Below are 9,782 nucleotides of genomic sequence, written 5' to 3'. Positions count from 1 at the left end.
TGGGATGACCAAGCCCATCCTCTCTGCAGACTGTGGTGCACACTGTCCTGGGTGAGAAAAGAGAAACAACATTTGTTAGATAGAATCTTGGAAGATTTTGTTGACCACATGAGTGCAACCAGCTCTCAAAGACTGGAGGTGATTAGAGAGAGAGGCTTTGAGGAGAAAAAAAAATCTCAACACTTAAAATAATTCCCCCAATCGTTTATAAGAACCAACAGGTTCATTCTTCTTATGAAATTGCCATAGTATTATCATCACCCATACTTTTGTGGTGGTCATATGTATATGGCAACCTTGATCCTTGGTCCTTTGAGGTCTAATCTAGCTTTTAAAGAGCCCAGAAATGTGACCAGACTCCTTGGCTCCCAAAATTGTAAAAAGTATTAAATTATTGATTTTATATATCAGATGTGGGGGAACTGGTATTCTTTTCCTTCCCCTAATCCTGTTTACAGAGGGATTTAACTGTGTACTAGGTTTGCAGTCATATTTGTTTGACAGGGAAGAAAAGGAACAAAGGAAAGTCGTTAGATGTCTGGTCCCTCCAAGCCATCCTGCCTTAAGTTGTTCCCTAGTAGTGAATGAGGAGAGGACCAAAGAGTGACTGTTTTCTGCTTCTTCTGTGTTCATTGCTAATTTTGTCTTAATTTGACACACAAAAATCACTCTTCCACACTGGTTAAGCATACCTATGATAGAAAAGAATTTGTGGGTCAGTGAAGAATTAGAACTATCTCTTTAAAAGGTGTGAGTCTAAGATGTTCAAACAGAAAGTAAAAAAGATGTAGGAACCACAATGCAATTATTCATGTAACACTGGTCTAAGATTTAATTAAAGAAGATATTGTGAATTTTTAGGGTATTTCTACTGAAGGCCATTCAATCTAGGCAATAGAAATAAGTACTAAGAAGGATAAAAAGCACTTATGGGTTGATTCATAATTAGCTTCCAATTTTTTTCTTTTGTGCCTCTAAAGAATTTTTAAAAGCAAAATATTTCTTTCCACACTTCTAAATTGACTTCTAAATTTTTTAAACACAAGTTTAAATAAATGCAAAAGATGTAACTTACCACACATAAATATGGACATTTGAAAATGAAGCTGTTGCTTTCTTCTTATTTTATCATATTGCATCCCTCTTAGAGTCTAAAGACCACAGCAATTTACATGGAAGTTGGATTTATTTTAATATATTTCTCTCACCATGAGTTTCAGAGTGTTAAATTATTTTCTGTATAGAGTCATTATTACCAGTTGGGGTAACTACTAAATATAAAAGTATATTAATTGGAAATGTATCATATGCCAAGACAGAAATTTTTAAGACTAGTTCTTATATTTGTAGATACATTTTGGTAGAATGCATTAACATTACATCTATTTTTCATTTTTCATATTTGCAAGCATTTGAAACCTTGTTCCTAAGTGAATAAATGGAGAGTTGGTTATTTCATTGTCAGTAAATTCTTTGGAGTCCTTTCAAGTTGAATGCCAAAAAAATCAACTAGTGATCTTTCATTAGAATAGGGGGAAAGAAGTTTTTAATCAGCGAATTGACTCAGTCTTCATTTAACTGGATTAAAAACAGAAAATTGGAAACCATCTGACTTCTAAAAGGGCACACAGCCCCGACGGAGTGTCACTTTCTCAGCAGCATTTTGAATCGTCTGCTTGTTGCCGGCGGTTCCTACATAGCAGGATCAGGCACTGATGTGGACCTGGCACGGCCTGGTCTGCCTTTCTTCTGTAGAAGAGCCGAAGGCTCACATGAAAGGGAGAAAGGAACAGAGAATCAGCATGGTGCCTGAGGGAACTGTTCTCAGGAAGATCATTTTTAGAAAGGAGAATCTATAGCCTATGAGGATCTTGAAATGGATCTGTCTTGGCCTGCCTGAGAGCCTACGGGAAAGGTTTCCCACACATGCACCCCAGTTAGAAGACCACTCATTCAGGACTGATGGTAAATATGCTCACATTATTGGAAACGGGGCCCTTTGAATGAAACCTCAAGAATTTGAAATTAGTTAGCGTATGAGAAAAGGAAAAAGAATATAAAAAGACATAGCTTATGAGTGGAGAAGAGTTACTCTCTATTTTATTGAAAACATAATAAGAATCAATATAATGAGTTTAGACCAGAGTCCTAAAGGGTTCTACCATTGGGATGTACCACCAGTCATTTTTTTTTTTTTTTTTTTTGAGTAATTTAAAAAAGAAGTATCGTGGTTGAATAATAAAAACTTCATGCTTTGGGAGAATGCTGGAAACATACTTTCTTTTCTTGATCAAGGGTAGACCAGGATAAAAGGAACAAATAGAGTGAAAATTGTTTTCAATACATTTCACTTGATTTGGATGTATGTGAGAGGGGTTGCTGACTGGTGAGAGTTGTATGGTGGGTTCTATTTTCAAATCAAGTTCTGCTTTTGTCACTTGATGGCTGTGTGTAGACCTAGGAGATTTTTTAATGGTCTCAAAGTCTCAGTTTCCATATCTGTAAAATGATACGTACTTCTTAGGAGAGCAAGGATTAAGTTACATAATGTGAATGATTAAATGTAAGCTGCTTTGCATGCTGCTGCCACATATTAATTGCTCAGTAAGTAATAACTATTAGCCAAAAACTGTAGGGAATTTTAGTAAAATAGGTTCACTCGTTAGGTTTATATGAAGAAAGCTTTGACTTTTGACAGCCTCTAAATAGACCAGTTTTTATTCTGCTGTCAATTATCTGACAACTTCTTTGTGAATAGGAGTGGTTGTCCGAGTCCCTGATGTGAGAAGCCTCATTGAAATGCATAGTTACAATTTAGTGACTCTTTCATCCCTTAAATGTGGCAAAGGATATAGCACAGCGGAGAAAATAGTGGACTGATGATTGGAGTCTCTGGTTTTCTCTCATGGGACTGCTACTGATCAGCAGTGGACCATGGACAGGTTATTGGACTTCAGTGTCATATGGGAAGAAACGAGGCTGTTGGTCAAAACCACCTGTGTGCAAGGGGCATGTGATTAGTGTAAATGGGTGAGGTTGCAGGAGTGCAGTATGATAGGTGTGAAACTGCCTGGATTGTGGTCAAGGATGACACCTGCCTATTACACAGCCTTTAAAAACTTGTGCTGGCTGAGCAGAGCCGCCAGACCAAAGACCCTGTGGGAGACGCATGCTGAGCAGAACTTCCAATGTGTGCTGGCACAGGTAGGACTTAAAGCTCCTTTTCAGCTCTATAAATCTTAGTTTTTGGACACATTTTATCCCTTAAAAAAACCCACAACAATTTAATTTGATGCCCTCTTGAATTTTCTGTTATTAGTACTTGAAAGGAGACCCTTTCATATAATAGACCAAATAATGCTAAAAAGAAAAAAATGCAAATATAAGAACATAAAAAGATGTGTCAGGAAAAGAATTAAAATTATGTTGACAGCTTTCTTTTTCCTTTTAGGAACAGAGGAAGCTTTTCTAAAAGATGAAACTGGTAGGTGATATGAAGTCAACATTTAATAAAGTGAATATGGGCAGAAGGCACTTGTGGATCTGATGAAAATATATCTGAGAATTGATGTGATTTTTCAGCCTGCAAATTTACATCTGTCAGAGAAGCCCTTCTATAAGAATTCCAGAGGGCTCTGATCCTATCTGCCTCCCTTGTCTATTTATAGTGCAAGCTTTCAAACTGAAGTCGGAACTGCTAATTAGCACAGACACCAGTCTTCACCTTTTAACTCTGCAGAAGAATAAACTCGAGTTTGTGAAGTCTGCAGAGCAAAGGTAATTGCCCATTTTTCTTAAATTAAAAAAAGTGAAAAGTGACTTAAGGTTAACTTTCTGTTTCCTGGAAATCTCACAGTAGGAGTCTCGAGGCAACCTCATTCCCTTTGAACTGAGAGCTGGATGGCATTGCTGGTCCAGTCATTTCCAGGGTGCTCCAGTGATAACTGAGACCACTGCAAAAGCATCATAGTTCATCTAAATGCCACTTTTAAAAGTTCCAGTTTCGCTCACGAGGGCAAAAGAGGCACACATGTGCTCATTATCACTTCACATGGCTTCTGCCAATTAGCCATATTCCTGAAGCTTCACCAGAAGTTGGGATAAGTCTTTCTGCAGGGCAAGTCAGGGGTTCCCCAGGCCTAATTAGCTAGGATTAAATTATTCAGCATCAATTGGGATACCAGTTAGGGCTTCCAATTATAATTCAAAAATGTTTCTGTTTTACACTGAATTAAAAATAACGCTCTGGAGCAAAAGAATCAGATAAGGCACAGTTACAGGAAATGCTGGGGAACAATTACCAAGAAGTGAAATTAGAACGCTTTAAATGGATGGGTGAAACCTGACTGGAATAAACACAGCCTTCCTCTCATTAAATTGCTGAGAAAATGCTCCTCATGAAGACAGTGATATCTTTAGCCTTGTAGGTCATGAACATTCCAGGAATGGTTCAGTGTTTGTGAGATTGGTTTAATCATGAATGGAATGGGGTTGGGCATTAAATTCTCACTTGATATTACAGCCTGCATCTCCCGTGAGACTTAGCCAAGTGGTGCCAGGTGAAAAGGTGTTCCTGCAAAAGCATACTGTATTTTGATGGTGGCAGTGATGAGTTTATTAAACTAAGGAGATTTCAGTTTAAATAATAATAATAATATTGATAATGAAAGTGTGTGCTTTCTTAATTGGTGATACTATGAATGATTCTCTTTACATATATTAAATACCTCCTTTTCAGGTGCTGAGAAGGGAGAGGAAATGAATCCCATGACAATTCAGAGTTTCAGAACTGGCATTTCAATAGTTTCCTATCCAGATAGAGCACCTTGGGGAGAGACAAATTATATTGGGACTTAGCAAATGCTTAAGAATGTTGTCTATATCTTAACCACAATATCCAAAATTGTGTATTGAAGAATTATATTTGCATAATTATATTTGAATATATTTATCATCATTCATGAAGTCGTCCTATCCTGAGTGAACTGTGCAGCCAAGGACATTGAGTGAATCTGCATCCTTCTCATACAGAATAAGAGATGACACTTATATGATCTGGTCTGGGTAAGAACATTTTTACTGACTCAACCAGTCCTTATAGTATCATTAAATGGTAATGGGATATTAGCTTCATATTTCTGCTGTAACAGATTACTAAAAAGTTAGTGGCTTAAACCAACACACATTTATTATCTTACAGTTCTGGAAGAAGTCCAAAATGGGTCTCCCGGGGTAAAAAATCAAGGTGTTGGCAGGGTTGCGTCCTTCTGGAGCTCTAGGGGAGAAACTATCTTGCTTTTTCCAGCTTTTAGAGGCTGCCCACGTTCCTTTCTCATGGCCTCTTCTGTCTTCAAAGCAGCAGTCAGCAGTCTTTTTTTTCATGCTGTGTTACTGAGAAGGACTCTACCCCTTTTCCCTAAATTTAAGGACTCTGATAACAATTTAGGGCCCACCCAAATAACCCAGGGTAATCTCTCTACTTTAAGGTCAGTTGATTAGCAATGTTAATTCCCCTTTGTGATGTAAAATAACATATTTACAGGCCCAAGGTTTAGGATGTGGACATATTTGGGAAGCCTACCAGAATAAGTATTATTATTACTTATTTTGCAAGTGATAAAACACGAAGATGTTAAGTAATTTGCACAATGTCACATAGCTAGGAAGGAGCAGGGGTTTTGAACCTGACACTAAAGTCTATTCTTTTAATTGCTTCACTATACTACCTCTTCTGATATTTTAGCAGCAGGGGACTGGATCATCCTAACTGAAGAGACTCAACATAGCCCTTAGCTAGAATCTAGGCATGTTCCACATGGTGGCCTTTATTAACTAACTCCACCTCAATAAATTCAATTAAAAAAAGAATAACTACAATAAAAATAGAATCTATGATCTGTAGAAACGTAAAAAAAAAAAAAGGATACATTGTCTCTTTCAGGATGGTACTTGCGGGCTTTGCTCTTTCGGAACCTTTACCTAGGTATGACAATGCAGAACAGATCACTTATCCCTCCAGAGATGGCCACATCTTTCCCACCTCATTCATGTATAGTTATCAAATACTTACTGAGAATTTATCAGACGTTATAGTTGGCTCTGAGGAATCACAGATTAGTGAAATATTGCTCCTGCATTCAAAGAGGTCAGAGTCATTGGCAGAGGGACACAAAGGAGCAGTTGAAGGAAATGTGGTAGCCCTGGCCAGTTTTGCTCAATGGTTAGAGCTTCAACCCATGGGCCCTTGGTTTGATTCTCCGTCAAGGACACGTGCCTGGGTTGCATGTTTGATCCCTGGCCCCAGTCCGGGTTGTGTGGAAGGCTCCCTTCCCCTCTATCTCAAAAATCATTGGAGAAATGCCCTCAGGTGAGTGCTACTATAGGATTGTGTACAAGATTGAGTTCTGTTAATTCTGCCCCCAAGGTACAGTCATGCTCCTCTATATGATGTTTCACTCAATGATGGACCACATATACGACAGTGTTCCCATATACTATAACGGAGCTAAGGATTCCCATCATGCAGTGACGTCGCAGGTATTGTAATGTTGTTGTGTAACACATTACTCATGTGTTTGTGTTGATGCTGGTGTATACAAACCTGTTCTGCCAGTCATAAAAAGTACAGCACATACAGTTAAGTACAATATATAATACTTGATAATGATAATAAATGACCATTACAGGTTTATATATTCACTATACTATATTATTCTTATTATCATAATTTTAGAGAGTACTCTTTCTACTTTAAAAAAACAGTTTGCTTAAGACAGTGTGCGTGTTACGCCAGCAGCAGCTTCATGCATCTTGTGTTTACCTGTCTCTTGATGGCATCATTAAAAAAAAATCCATTAATTAATTAAAAACATATTTTTCTTTATTGATTTTAGGGAGTGAGGAAGAGAAAGGGGAGAGAAAGATAGAAACATCAATGAGAGAGAACATCATTTGGCCACCTCCTGCATGCCCTCCACTGGGGATCAGGCCCACAACCTGGGCATGTGCCCTGACCAGGAATTGAACCAGTGACCTCTTGGTGCATGGGTCGACGCTCAACCACTGAGCCACATGGGCCAGGCTAACTAATTTATTTTTGTTACAGATGTTTTTCCTTCCCCCCCAATGATACCCTGAGCTTGATTTAATCATGCTGGTCTGTACAGAACATGCTGTGCAGGCTTGTAGCCCAGGAGTCACAGGCTATAGCACATAGTCTAGGCGTGCAGTAGGCTGTACCATCTGGGTTTGTGTAAGTACACTCTGCTCTCACAACAGAATTGCCTATGACGCATGTCCCTGCCATTAAGGGCTGGTGATTGTATGTGTTGATTCTATTCCTCCTCCACGGGCAGACACATGGACCAGAGGACACACCATGTGCCAGGGCCCTGGGGCTGGAAAGAATCCTGTGTATTTGTAGATTAAGAAGAAACCTGATTGGTGAGAGAACAGTGAGCTGTAGCTTAAGCTACCATGGTCTCTCTTACCCAGACAGCAGTTTCTTTACTTTTCTTCCTACTTCCCCTGTTGAATGCCTACAATCTACTTTCCAAAGATCAATTAGAGTGATTTTTTTAGAAAATGCAAATCAGATCTTATTACCCTTGCTTAAAACCCTTCAGGAGCTTCCACTGTACTTAGGATATATACATTTTAATTCTGTAACAAGCTCTGAAACCTCCTACAGAGTCCGGCCCTTGTTCATCTCTGCAAATTTATCTCATGTTCCCTTCCTTCTTGCTCATTGTTCTCTCACCAATCGGGGTTCTTTTTAATCTACAAATACACAAAATTCTTTCCAGCCCCAGGGCCCTTGCACATGATGTATCCTCTGGTCCGTGTGTCTGTCCCTCTTGCTCTTCACATGGCTGGTTCCTTGTTATCTATCAGCTCTCAGCTGATCAGTCCTCTTAAATAGACTCCTCTCTCCCTCATTATTTCTACCACAGCCCTCTATTTTTTTTCCCTTCATAATTTGTACTATCTGTATGTTTCCTGAAGGCAGCGACCATACCTACAACCCAGCACTGTGCCTGACACTCAGAAGATCCACAATGAGAATTTAAAAAAATTCCCAATTTGTAGAAAATGGACCAATTAGCGGTCAAAAGAGTTGCTACTAGTACTTTTCTCTAGGGTTTCAGTAGGGACTACAGGAGAGTTGGGTTAAAGGAGAGAATTCACAATGCACTTAATTTGGCATCTGGTATAGATAAAGCTATTGTTATTGTCTTTCTTTTTTAAATCCTCACCCGAGGATATGTTTTACTTATTGATTTTGGAGAGAGAGGAAGGGAGTGGGGGAGAATAAACATTGATGTCCCTATGCACCCTGACTGGGGATCAAACCCGCAACCTAGGTATGTATCCTGACCAGGAATTCAACCACAAACTTTTGGTGTATGGGATGTTGCTCCAACTGACTGAGCCAGTTGGCCAGGCTATTGTTACTTTCTTTATTCTTATTTTTTTTTATTTTAACACTTCTACTGATTATTTTATTCAGGAAAAAAAAAAAGACAGAGGAGGAGGAGGAAGAGGAGGAGGAGGAGGACGAGGACGAGGACGAGGACGAGGACGAGGAGTTTTGTCCCTGGCAGCAGGGACAAAACTGGTCATTTGCAGTATCTATCAGCTTTCAAACAAGCTCTCCTGTCCAGAGTGTTTCATGCAAAAATCCATCTTTCCAGGCCTTTCAAAGAATTTTACTGTCTTTTTTACTTATTTTAAGTTTGTGGTCTTGGAAGCTCTGAAATTTCTTTAATATCTGATTCACACTGTTTACTATTTCCTTTGTCTTCTGGAATAACACCCTTTTTCTTGGTTTCTCTTTCAGCATGAGGTCTAATCTTTATCATTTCTTCTCCGGCTGTTTTACTTTTTGCTTGTGTAGCCTGCTTCATTGCATCTGATAAAGCAGCCATTTGTAGTAATAAAGCAATTTTCCCATCTTGAAAGCCTGGCTGCTATTGTTCTCTTGGTCCAATCGCATCTGAATGCCCAGCAACAAATCCATCTTAATTTACCCCAGTTGTTTTCCGTAGCCAGGTGTTAGGGCAGTTCTGGCATCAGACTGCTGGACCCCTTGTAAACTGCTCCGCACCAGGGCCCTCATCCACTCCTTTAGTGGAGATCCCCGCGTGAAAGTCCATTGTTAAGTGCGTATCTGTAGGTTCCTTTTTCTATTCCAGTAGCTATGGTTCCTGAAATTTCACCCAAGGTTGTAATTGTCCACCAGATTCCAACAGTATCAAGTTGGGATGCTTCATCATCCTCTTTCATTTCTCTTGGTCTTGGTTCCCTTGAGCACGAGTTGGGTGGACTTCACATAGGAGCATTCGGCCATGGTTCTGGGGACACTTCTGTAGAACGGTGGGAGCTGGCTGAGGAGCTCGCACGGAGCAGGAAAGGACGGGGGAGGGCACAAGAGGAGCCCCACGCCTCGGCACGCGCCGGCGGAGTGGAGGTGTCTCTGCTCCAAGCTGTCGTTACTTTCATAAACGGGCCAGGTAGTGTTTATATGCAAAATTTATTTATGTCTTTCAAATACATTTAAAATTTTTTAAAGGGAGACCAAATGGAGAATATGTCTCAGGTACAATTGCATTTTTTTTTTTTTTTTTATCATCCTCACCCGAGGACATTTTTCCATTCTTTGTTCAGGTAGAGTGGGAGGGAGAGAGAGAGAAACATCGACGTGAAAGAGACACATCCAGTGGTTGCCACCCACACAACCCAACCAGCGTCGGGGATAAACTGCAACCGAGGTACGTGCCCTT

General features: G+C 39.7%; 1 pseudogene; it reads right to left on the bottom strand.

The window, feature by feature from the left end:
* Positions 1–8,618: 8,618 nt before the first annotated feature.
* On the bottom strand, positions 8,619–9,349 carry LOC118619885 (annotated as a pseudogene).
* Positions 9,350–9,782: the final 433 nt, after the last annotated feature.

The sequence above is a fragment of the Molossus molossus genome, unplaced genomic scaffold, assembly GCF_014108415.1.
Source record: "Molossus molossus isolate mMolMol1 unplaced genomic scaffold, mMolMol1.p scaffold_m16_p_1, whole genome shotgun sequence".
Classification (NCBI taxonomy): domain Eukaryota; kingdom Metazoa; phylum Chordata; class Mammalia; order Chiroptera; family Molossidae; genus Molossus; species Molossus molossus.
Note: the sequence above shows the minus strand (reverse complement) of the source record. Positions and strands in the feature narration are given on the sequence as shown.